The following is a 12134-nucleotide window of genomic DNA, read 5'->3' on the forward strand; positions in this document are numbered from 1 at the left end:
TTTATGGCAGTAATTTTCATAATTTTAAATAACTCACTGAAACCTGGAACCCTTAAAAGGAAATTTGCATCTTGCTATGCTTCCTAAATACTTCTGAATAATAGAACAGTATATGTGTGTGCTTATGGGGTGGGGGGAGTGGGGAGGAAGAGAGAGAGAGAGAGAGAGAGAGAGAGAGAGAGAGAGAGAGAAACTTACAAATTATTTCCTTACAAGAATGCCCCCAGTTCCAGTGTTCATAGAGATTGGAAACTGTTTCTTCTTTTGGTCTGAAAGAGGCTGCTATTCAGTGACAACATCTCTCAGTGGAATCCTATTAAATATCTATTTGGTTGACTAATGTTGCCCAGACATCGTCTGCTTGAATCATTTACTCAAAAGCAGGTTTAAAATTTACAGACTCTCAAAGTAATTCATCAATCATTTTTTGTATTAACTTAGCCTTCTGACATAGACATGCTTGGAAAACAGCACTGTCAAGACCAGTCACTTCCAAATCTTCTAGAAGGCTCTTCCTGTTATTTTCATCACAATTCTTCAACATTAATCTTCAAAGAAAAACACAGTTGCTTTCTTTCTAATCTTACGCAATTTGCTTAAGCTTTTGTAGCTCAGACTACTATTTTTTTGTGTGTGTTCAAAAAAGAATTGTCCATTGGCATCGTGTATTCAATTATATTTAAAATATACCTCAAAAATATTCAAACATATCTAAGTCCTCTAAGTTATATACACCAAACATTTTTCTTAAACTGCTTTAGTGAAAAGTAGCTGAATCTTCTATCTAGGTTTGCCAAATTGAATCTATTTTCTCCCAATGGAGCACAGCTACTTTTGTTCTGGCTAAATAGAGCAAAGTTAGCAATCATAATTCTGTGGAGAATTCTCAGTAAACAAATTGTTGATTCAAAGGACAAGGTGCATTAATAATAAATACATATGTTGTTCAACTCTTCCAAAGAATTCAGTCTTCTACAGTTTCACATGGGTGTTTGTGGATATTTACTTTATTATTTTTATTTATTTTATTTTATGTATGCCTGCATGTAGGTAAGTGCACCCATGTCGTGAAATGCCCGTGGAGGACAGAAGAGTCTGTTGGATACCCCGGAACTCGAGTTACAGACAGTTGTTAGCTGCCATGTGGGTGCTGGGATTCAAACATGGGTCTTCTGCAAGAACAGCCAGTGTTCTTAACCACTGAGCCATCTCTCCAGCCCAGCTTGTGGATATTTATACCCTAGATGAATGTGTATACTGTTAAAGGATTCTGTTAAACTGCTCCTCCACATTTTTTTTACTCTCTAAAGTGATTATTTTGATGACATTTCAAATGTTTTTAGGCCTGTGTGACTTCTTGTTATAAAATATCCTTCTTGTCTTTTATTCTTTTCATGTTTTGTTATTGGTTTATAAAAACTCACTATACTTTGAGAATATTAATATTAATCTATTGACATCTAACGTACTATGGAATCAAGTTAGTTCTTACAGGAATCCTCCCAATCATGTGCACTCATATACTCATGGATATGTACTAATGGGAGAACATGGTGAAGTTGTAGCTAAGCTGGGAATTCAACATAAGCGGTGTATGTCTCTGCGCCTGTCTGTGTGCAGCACTGTTAACTTGATTTCTTATCAGATTTTCATAGATAAACTACTGGGAAATTGTTACACATGGGAACATCATTTGCTATGACTTTCACAGAAGAAAATGCTTTAAAAAATATTAAGCCTATTGTCTTTCCTTCTCTTTAATTTGGACAGTGGGGAGTAAATAAGTAAATGGAAAGGGAAAAAGAATTCAACCAGTGTTGGGAGATTTGGCAAAGAAGGCCAAGGATGTAGACTCCACTGGGTCCCTACATTTTCACCCCTGCTCCGATTCCTGTTATTTCTTTTCTTCTTCAGACTCAAGAAGGAAAATGCCATCCTCAGAAGCTCTGTAACATTCTTGATATGGTTTCCCATAAACCCCCCCTTGATAATTAGCTAATGTGAAGCATTCACATGAGTTTATCTGGGAATTGGCTAGCACATTGTTTTCCCTGTTGTTGCTGCTGCTGAAATAGTTTGAGTCTGAAGTCAGCTTGGCTGTGGTCACATTTCTTTGGCTAGAGGTTATTGTGAAAGCCTGTCACCACAGAAACAGATGAACGTTCTTCAGCTCATACTGGAAAACAATAGGCCGGTGGCAGCAGATCCTGCTTCATGGGCGGTTTTGAGCCCTGCCTGGCTCCTGAGCTCGGTCCCTAGGCACAAAGGTCCTTCACTTCTCTTTCCCCATCCTCGTGCTGCTGGCTGGATCCTTGTGCACTGACCAGTCTTGGAAACGTTCATTTTTTATCAATTATTTTTTTATATTGCTGATAGATTCATTGAGAAAAGAAAATGGACTCATTCTATCTAAAATTAGAAAATTATTGCATGGTAAGAATTCAGATTCCTTAGATCTGATTCTTGAATCATAATAGTTTGTCTTAATATTCTAAGCTTACAAATGAAATTTTAAGAAACTTACAAAATACAAAATAAGGGGGAAAAAGGAAAAAGGGAAAGTTGTAGCAAAATCACATACTAGATCAGCACTCCAATGTTAATTCTACAGATATTGCACTGAATCTGCCTTTTTAAATATAAATTTGTGTTCTTAATGTTTTTAAAGCTTTAGTTTCATTGGAAGTAAGCAAAAAGAAGCTTCTATAGTGGTGCTTCTGTATGGCTGTTTCTAAAGGCATTGGTTTTAGTTATCCCTCCCTGTAGCCCCTCCTCTTCTCTGCACTCCCATTCCCCACCTCAATTAACCCTTCCTACTCAAAGGAGATTAAAAGGAGTTTTGTCATAGTAGCATGTGTGGGGGGAATCCTACTAGATACCTTAGGCTGGCAAAGAAAATGCTTATTGCCAGGGACAGACTCCCTCTTTTGAAGCTGTTGATCAAGGTCCATAGGCCCTCAAAAAAATACTGGCCATTGCTCCTGCTCTTCATTATGCACCAGAACTTGACATTAAGGCACTATTGCTAAAAATACTACATACATGATCTATTAAAAAAAAAAAAACAAGGGGAAATCAAGTTGGTACTGACTTCAAAGTTTCATCTTTGTATGCTACCAAAAGAAAAAATTAACCATTAATCCTACCCAGCTGTGAATCTGCATGTTTCAACAACATGTGGCCTGGCAAGATATGGTCTCTGGTGCAATAGTGGCACAAGTATTATGGGAATAGCCAGTCACTTTCCAATTGGATTTAAGATCCTCTTCATAGATGGAGCTCATATTTGACATTGATATCAGGCTTAGAAACATGGCTTGAAGGTCACAGGTCACAGAGGAGGGTCTAATACTATTATTCTTCTAAATAGATATAGAAGTTAGGAGTTTTAAACACTATATGACTTCTAATGACTTATTGTTATGCTATAGATTAATACATCTCTCACCTCTCATCAGGGAAGCTTCTTTATGCAGTAGATGGTGATTGACACACACATGATGACTGGTCAACATGCAGAGAATAAGATCCCCGAATAGGACATCTGTATCAAACGTCTACCTCCAAAGGCTTATTGTGGAAGAGGTGGCAGAAAGATTGTAACAGCCAAGAGTTGGATGACCAAAAGAAAACAAGAGTCTTCCAGACAGCTAATCACTCATAATGAATTTACAGCAATGACGACAGCCTGCACAAGTCCCTTGTAAACTCAAGCCAGACAAAATCCCAGCACAGAAGTGGAAAAGTGGGTAAGAAACCCCAATCCTACCTGAGGAACTATTGGGAACTGATCGCTTCTGGGAAAGGAAGAGTCAGTATCTTTAAAGGGTGTGAATCTTGGCAGGTTAACCTGGGCTCCAGGAGATAGATCCACATGGAAGAATATCTGGGGACACACAATTTAACTCTATAAGCCTTCATTTTTAGTATCTATAATAGTCATGCAGTAGATGAAATCAGATGGGAGGGTAATAACGGGGTGCAGATGGGGAGGGTATCTAGAAAGGATCAAAATATATAGTATGAAATTACTGAATTCACAAAAATTCAATAAAAAAGGGGAGACAACAGAACAGTTTCTAATTTCTTTTTATCTGTTCCAGGGGAATTTTCTTTATGTGTACGAGGTGTTTTGATCATCTCTACCACCACTTTCCTCTTCCAACTTCTCTCAGACCACCCCCCAGGCTGCACCTCCCTGTTGCATATCCTCTTCCCTTTTCTTCCTTTATAACCCACCAAGTACAATTTGCCAAATGAACATAGCATCAAACTGCCTTCTAAAAACTTACTCTCATCCCCATATATTAGTGCAGCTCTCACCCCTCATCAGAGAAGTTTCTCACTGCAGTGGATAGTGGTTAGCACAGACTCACATGAGTCAAGTGCAGAGAATAAGTGACTGTGGAGTGCTCAGCCATCGATGTGACATCGATATTGCTGCTCCCCTCCCAGGTCTCAAGAACAGAACCTTTGTAAGTACTGAGACAATGTGCTTTAGTTTGGGTCTGACACTCATTTCTATCGCATAGAAAATAAATATCAAATGTGCTAGTAGTGATGTGGTTTGAGTGCAGGAATTGTTTTGGGACATCTGAGGTCAAGGTACTGGCTTATTGGGAATGATGAGGGCTCATTTCTTGTTCATAGCTGATCCTTCATGCTGTATCTTAAAAGAGGTAAAGCAGCTCTCTCCATCTTCTTCCATAAGACCACTAATCTGCATCTCCCGGGCTTTGCCACCCATCACCTCCCAAAGCTCCAACTCTTACATACTACCACTTTGAGGGAAAGAATTTTAATATATGTATTTCAACACACAGACTCTGAGGAGATAAAAAAAACATGCAAATCAAAACACTTCACACTTCTGTTAACTAGTCCTGAGACTTTCAGTGAAATCTCTTACCCTCTTTAGGCCTCATCTCTATAATGGGGCTTGCAAACTTCTATGTTCTTTCAAACGACCCAACTTTATGATTGTAGTGAAAGCTGATGTTGAGGAAATTCTCCACCTGTACTCCCCATTTTGTATGTAAAGCATTATGGCCTGTTTATAAGAGGGAAAAATGCCATTTTAGAAATATAAACCATTTCACATTAGGTATTAATTTTAGTCACAGATATCATTTTGTTTTTATGGAAATCAAAAAATGATTACCACAAGTGTGCTTTCTGCTGTATTGTTTAATTTTTATATCACTACAGTTTTGAAAGTCCTCTGGCACGTACCACACATAATATTCTTTCTTCATAAACGATGACTATACTTTTAAAAGCAGGAGTTCTTTGTGTAACTCAACCAATTAAAAATGTCTGAAGAAGAAGATGTAAAAATGACTTCAAAATCTTACCATCTTTACAAACCTAGATGCAGTATTTGGAGAATACCATCATAAATATTTTCTGTTTATATAAATACAGAAAAATAAAATAGACTATGGGGAATATATTGGAAAGGAAATATATACATATATATGTGTGTGTGTGTGTGTGTGTGTGTGTGTGTGTGTATCTATATCATCTACCTTAACTGTGCAGACAGGCGTTATGTTTGTATATGTCCAATTTTAATAGAATCTTACCTTTCTTTTTTTAACTTTTACAAAAACTTCATTGAGAATTTCATACATGTATACAAGGTGTTCTGATCAAATCCACACCCACTCCCTCTCCTCCAATATTCCCCCTCTGAAGAGGCAACCCCCAAATCCTTCAAGGATTAGATACAAACTCCCAAATAAGCTTAACATTTCAGGTCCCTGGAACAGAGTATGCTGTTAACAGGCCCAATGACATTTTGACTTTTAGCCAAGAAACTGGCTACTTTTCTTTGGGGTCTTTTTACCCTAACTGCCTAGCAATTCCTACTTACAATTCTTATCATGCCATCCTCTGATGGGGGCTACCCAAATTGCCAATAGGGAATAGGGATGCAGACTGCTCTGGCTTCTTCCATGCTGAACAAGGATGCAGGGTGAGGCAACTGGAGTATCCCTTCTGTGGGTCTATCGAAAAGACTCCCAAATTGCATAACTCTTATCTATAAGTTTTGTCTTCCAAGGCTGGACTCCAGAGTGATGGATTCAGGATTTGCTTTCAGGTATTTTGGTAGCTATTAGAGTAGTTAGAATCAGTGTCAGTTCCCTCTCAAAGGCTTCGAGATAGAGGGGTTGCTGAGGTGTATGTATGACCCGAGGATATGCACACTGGATAGCCTTTACCAAGTATGGGTTATGCCTTCTCTTCCTAGCCTTTGTCAGATTGTATACTTTAGCCCTCCAGAAAGCCATGTGTGATTAGGGTCAAATTACATACAGCCACTCTTCCCAGAATCTTATCTTTAAATTATATTGGTAATGAATAAAAAAAAATAAATAGTGCTAGAGAACTGGTTCAGCATTTAAGAACACTGGCTGCTCTTGCAGAGGACCCAGTTTTGATTCCCATAACCCACAAGGCAGCTAATAACCATCTGTAACTCCAGTTCCAGGGGAATTCGACATCCTCTTCTGACCTCTGCAGGCATTGCATGACACGGGTACACTTTTCATACATGGAGGCAATACACTTATGCACATAAAATGAAAGTAATAAATAAAAAATAAATACAGAGATAATGTTCAAGTCAATGCTTCTTCAAAGGATAGAAGAAAAATATGAAATATACACACTTTGTAATCTTAATTTATGCAGTTTTGAAATGTTTATTCTATTTCTCTTTCATTACGCAACTAAATGTCACTATGATACTGGACATGAGGCACTAAGAAAAATATTCAAAAAGTGTAGGACAAGTTCCATGCTAAACAAATGTTTATAAAATGGCATTATTCTAGTTTGTTTCTCCATTGCTGTGACAAAATACTCTGACCAATACCAACTTGGGGAGGAAAGGGTTTATTTTATCTTGTATCTCCATGTCATAGGTCATCATGCCCATGGTAGGAACTCAGGGCAGGAACCTGGAGGCAGGAGCTGGAGCACAGGCCATGGAGGAATGCTGTTTACTGGCTTGCTGTCCTGGCCCCTGCTCAGCCTGCTTTCTTATACAACACAGGCCCACCAGCCCAGGGCTGGCACCACCCACAGTGGGCTGGGCGCTCCCACATCACTCATCAAAAAGATTCCCCTCAGACATGGCCACAGGCCAGTCCAATGAAGGCAATTCCCCATTTGAGGCTCCCTCAACCCAGGTGTGTCAAGTTGACACTAAAGTTATCCAGCATAGCCATAATCATATTAAGTTTGCAGAGATGTTTACGGATATTTTTCTTTACCTTTTTATTTCAATGCATTGAACAGAGCATTCCACAACAGTATTTTGCCTTGAAACATCTTGAAATATGATTAGTCCAACGAAGGCAATTCCCCATTTGAGGCTCCCTCAACCCAGGTGTGTCAAGTTGACACTAAAGTTATCCAGCATAGCCATAATCATATTAAGTTTGCAGAGATGTTTACGGATATTTTTCTTTACCTTTTTATTTCAATGCATTGAACAGAGCATTCCACAACAGTATTTTGCCTTGAAACATCTTGAAATATGATGCAATATTTAAAATAGCAGATTACATCTTCCATTTAAAAAGTTTCCCTTTTTGAGTAATTTTCTTTTATATTCATTGACATCTCTACTTTGAGGGATATCGGAGTTTTTTGTTGTTGTTGTTCATGTTCTGTTTTTATTCTATACGATTAAACATCTTGTCTCTTAAGCGTCTTTGTAATCCCTGTGTTTACTGTGATTGTCTGTTTACTGTGATATTGTGTGGTTAGTCATCGATATTTTTAGCTTCCTAATGTTTTTAAGTATTTTTTAAACGTGCAACAGTATTAGCTCAATCTTAGGATGTTTGCAGAGATCTGTGATTATTAATTTTCTATTCTATTTCCATCTTAGTCTTTGTTTCACTGCTAATTTCACTGACACCTTTTTACAGTGCTTTCAAGGGGATCTGTTTACATTTCTTGGATTCCATTTGCTGTGGATTATTTAATATCTTCCTTCTACTGACCTACTTGCCTTTTGCTTTTTTCTCTTTGTGTCCCTTTCCCTAGAATTTGTGAATAATAACTGACGTTTTTCATGTTGTCTATGCTTCTTTTGTGAAACTTTATCAAAATCTGTAACATCTGGATTGGTATAGACAAAATTTACTTGGCATCTTTCTGGATCAACTTGGAAGATTCTGGGTTAGATATTGAAGTCTTACCATTATTTGTAACTAATATTCACTGATTGAAGTTGAGAATCTGAAGACGCAGAGAGGAAGAGCTCATTGAAAACGACCTTCCATCAGGAAGAAAAGCCTGGCTCTGTTCTCTTCTTTCAGTGTTCCTTTACGTGCCCTGCAATTGGGCTTACTCCTTCTGACTAGGGGTGGAGCCTACTTCTTGAGCATTGGCTCAGTGTCTAACATAGCATAATGTCCTCAAGAATGGCAAAACCGGGGCTGGACAGATGGCTCAACAATTAAAAGCACTGGCTGCCCTTGAAGAGGACTTGGGTTCAATTCCCAGCACCCACTGGCAGCTAACAAGCTTCCATAACTCCAGTTCCAAGGGATCTGATGCCCTCTTCTGACCTCCGCTGGCATTACACGACATGGGTGCACCTACCTACATGCAAGCAATACACTCATACACATAAAATGAAAATAAAAAAATAAAATAGAACATTATTAAAAGAAAAAAAATGGCAAAACCTGAAAAGAAGATGTGCTATCCAGCACCCTCATCATCTTTCTCGATCAGTGTTTACACAATTCCTGCCTCTTGTCCCCAGCTGCTGGGATTGCAGGTACGTGTCACCACACCTGCATGTTTTAATGCTCCTGGCCATTTCAGCTACTATCCTTCCTTCCAGGCATCTGCTCCCTTCCAGTTGCAGGGGAGGAAGAGTAAATTCTCATGACTTTGCTGAACAAGGAAATTAAGGAAAAAAGTAAAATTTCGAAGTAAAGAGAAAATTTAAATGGTGCTTTAAAGAAACCTTAGGAATGGAGTCACAACGTGTCAAAATCACAGCTTCTTTTCCTATAAAAGCATTTTTCAGGAGCTGTTAGACATTATCTAATTCTTCTCATCAATGTTATCGAACTTTTACAATTTTTGGTTCACTCTCTTAGGTGCTGTGAGAGAAACTTTCTAAATTCTAGTTTTATTCCACTGACTCAAAATTTGTTTCTTTTCATTTGAGTTTCCTTCTCCTTTCACCCCATCTTCTTTCATGTTACCATCATTTTTTTCTGTTTTTTTTTTATTTAATAACAACATACTTAGAAGAAGCATATCATTACAACACAATTGACATACGGTTTCCTGAGGTAGGATGCATCTCTTTCAAAATTGGCTGTAAATTTTTAGGTTTACAGTTGAATTATTACCAGGAGGCTCTGAGCTGTGTGACATGGGTGCTGGGAACCAAACTTGGGTCCTCTGCAAGACCATCAAGCATTCCTAACCACTTAGCCATTTCTCAAGTCCCATTAGCTTGATTTTAAAAAGAATTTTGTTAGAGGTGCATCTCATTTCTTTTAATTTTTTTTTTAACTTTTAAAAAATCTTTATTGAGAATTTCATACACGCATGTAAGGTGTTTTGATCAAATCCCTGCCCACCCCCTCCCCTCCAACATTCCCCCCTCTGAAGAAGTAACTGTAAAAATCTTTTAAGGACTAGATATAAGCTCCCAAATACTTTTGACATTTTTGGCCCTTGGAACAGAATATGTTGCTATGAGGTCCAAGGACATTTTGACTTTTAGCCAAGAAACTGGTTACATTTCTTTGGGGTCTTTTTACCCTACTGCTAGCCAATTCTTACCTCTTATTCTTATCATGCTATCATCTGAATGGGTTACCCAAATTGCCAATAGGGAATAGGGATGCAGACCGCACTGGCTTCTTCCATATTGAACAAGAACACAGGGTGAGGCAATTGGAGTACCCCTTCAGTGGGTCTATCTAAAAGACTCCCAAATTGCATGATTCTTGTCTCTAAGGGGAAAAGAAAGTCCTTGACTCATGAATAGGAGATGTGAAGGAGAAGTAAAGGCAAGAGTAATTAGCATTACAAGTTCTACACAGGGAACTAGAAAAAAGTCAGAACAGGGCAATTTTCAAATGGTCATGTGAGAGTCCATTGGAGTTTCTTGACAAGGGCTTCCAAAAGCATCCCTCTATTGGATTCTTCCTCATTTTTCTTTTGTCTTCCAAGGCTGGACTAGTTGGCTGGGAAGAGTGGCTAGATACTCAGGTGAGGGTCCAGTGACCCTGCTTGGCATTCCTATAATGAATGAGCACAACCATCAACAAACCCAATTGTGAATATGTTTAGCGATCAGGCTCAGCAGAAGTCATGATGATGGCAGTCATTTCATGCAGAAGGGACTGCTGTATAGCATCATCTTATTAAAAGGACCTGGAATTTAAAAGGATTTGGTGCTAGGAGCCACATCAGAGTGAGAACATACATCGTTTGTTTTTCTGAGTCTGTGTTACTTCACTTAGTATAACTGGTTCTAGATCCATCCATTTACCTGCAAATTTCATTATTTCATCTTTATTTACTGCTGAATAGAACTCCATTGTGTAAATATACCACATTTTTATTAACCCCTCATCAGTTGAGGGACACTTAGGTTGCTTCCATCTCTTAGCTATTGTGAAAAGAACAGCAACAAACATGGCTGTACAAGTGTCTCTACATTTGGATGAGTCCTTTGGGTATAAGGCAAGGAGTGGTATAACCAGGTCATATGGTAGGTTCATCTTTAGTTTTTTAAGAGTTCTCCACACTGTTTTCCGTAGAGGCTGCACAAGTTTGTAATCCCACCAGCAGTGAATGAGTGTTCCCTTTTCTCCACATCCCCACCAGCATTTTGTTTCATTTGTTCTCTTGATCCTAGCCAGTCTGATTGGGGTAAGGTGATACCTTAGGGTGCTTTTAATTTGCATTCCCCTAATTACTAACAATGTTGAACCCTTTTTGAGACATTTCTTAGCCATCTTTATTTCTTCCTTTGAGAACTCTCTGTTTAGATCTTTAGCCTATCTTTTAATTGGGTTATTTGGTTTCTCAATTCTTTATTTTTTGAGTTCTTTATACATTCTGGATGTTAAACCTCTGTCAGATGTGTCACTGGTGAAGATTTTTTTTTCCATTCTGTGAGTTTTCTTTTCACTTTTTTGATTGTTTCTTTTGCTGTACAGAAGCTTTTTAGTTTAATGAGGTCCCACTTATTAATTCCTATACAACTTCTGTCTGATTTAGAAAATCCTTTCCCACACCAATGTCCTGTAAGTTACTGCTAATATTTTCTTCTAATAGTGTCACAGTTTCCAGTTTCACACTGAGGCCTTTGATCCATTTGGAGTTGACTTTTGTGCAAGGCATAAGATAAGGATCTAGTTTCATTCTTCTGCAGGTGGAGATCCGGTTTTGCCAGCACCATTTGTTGTCGATGCTGTCTTTCCTCCATTGTGTGTTCTTGGCACCTTTGTCAAATATCAGGTTGCTAAAATTGCGTGTACTCAGGTTTTGAATTTCAATGATGTTCTATTGATCTATGTGTCTGTTTTTGTGCCAGTACCATGCTGTTTTTATGATTATGGCACTGTATTATACTTTGAGATCTGGTATAGTAATCCCCCCAATGTTGCTCTTTGTGCTCAGGGTTGCTTTGGCTATCCGGGTCTTTTGTGCCTCCATATGGATTTAAGGATGCATTTTTCTAATTCTGTGAAGTATGTCAAGGGGATTTTGATTGGGATTGCATTGAATCCATGTATTGCTTTTGGTAGGATGGTCATTTTAACAATATTAATTCTTCTAATCCATCAACATGGGTGGTCCTTCCATCTCCTGGTGTCTTCCGTCTTTTTTAACAATTTAACATTTTCATTGTGGAGATCTTTGGTGTCTTTGGACAGATTTATTCCAAGGTATTTTAATTTTTTTGCAGAAATTGTGAATGGGAGGGTTTCCCTGTGCTCTTTCTCTGACTGCTTGTCATTGGTATATAGAAAGGCTATAGACTTTTGTAGGTTAATTTTGTAACCTGCCACTTTACTGAATGTGTTAATAATTTCTAAGATTTTTCTGGTGGAATTTTGTCGTCTCTTAAATAT

Source organism: Nannospalax galili, unplaced genomic scaffold (assembly GCF_000622305.1).
Source record: "Nannospalax galili isolate Female #2095 unplaced genomic scaffold, S.galili_v1.0 scaffold139, whole genome shotgun sequence".
NCBI classification, from domain to species: Eukaryota; Metazoa; Chordata; class Mammalia; order Rodentia; family Spalacidae; genus Nannospalax; species Nannospalax galili.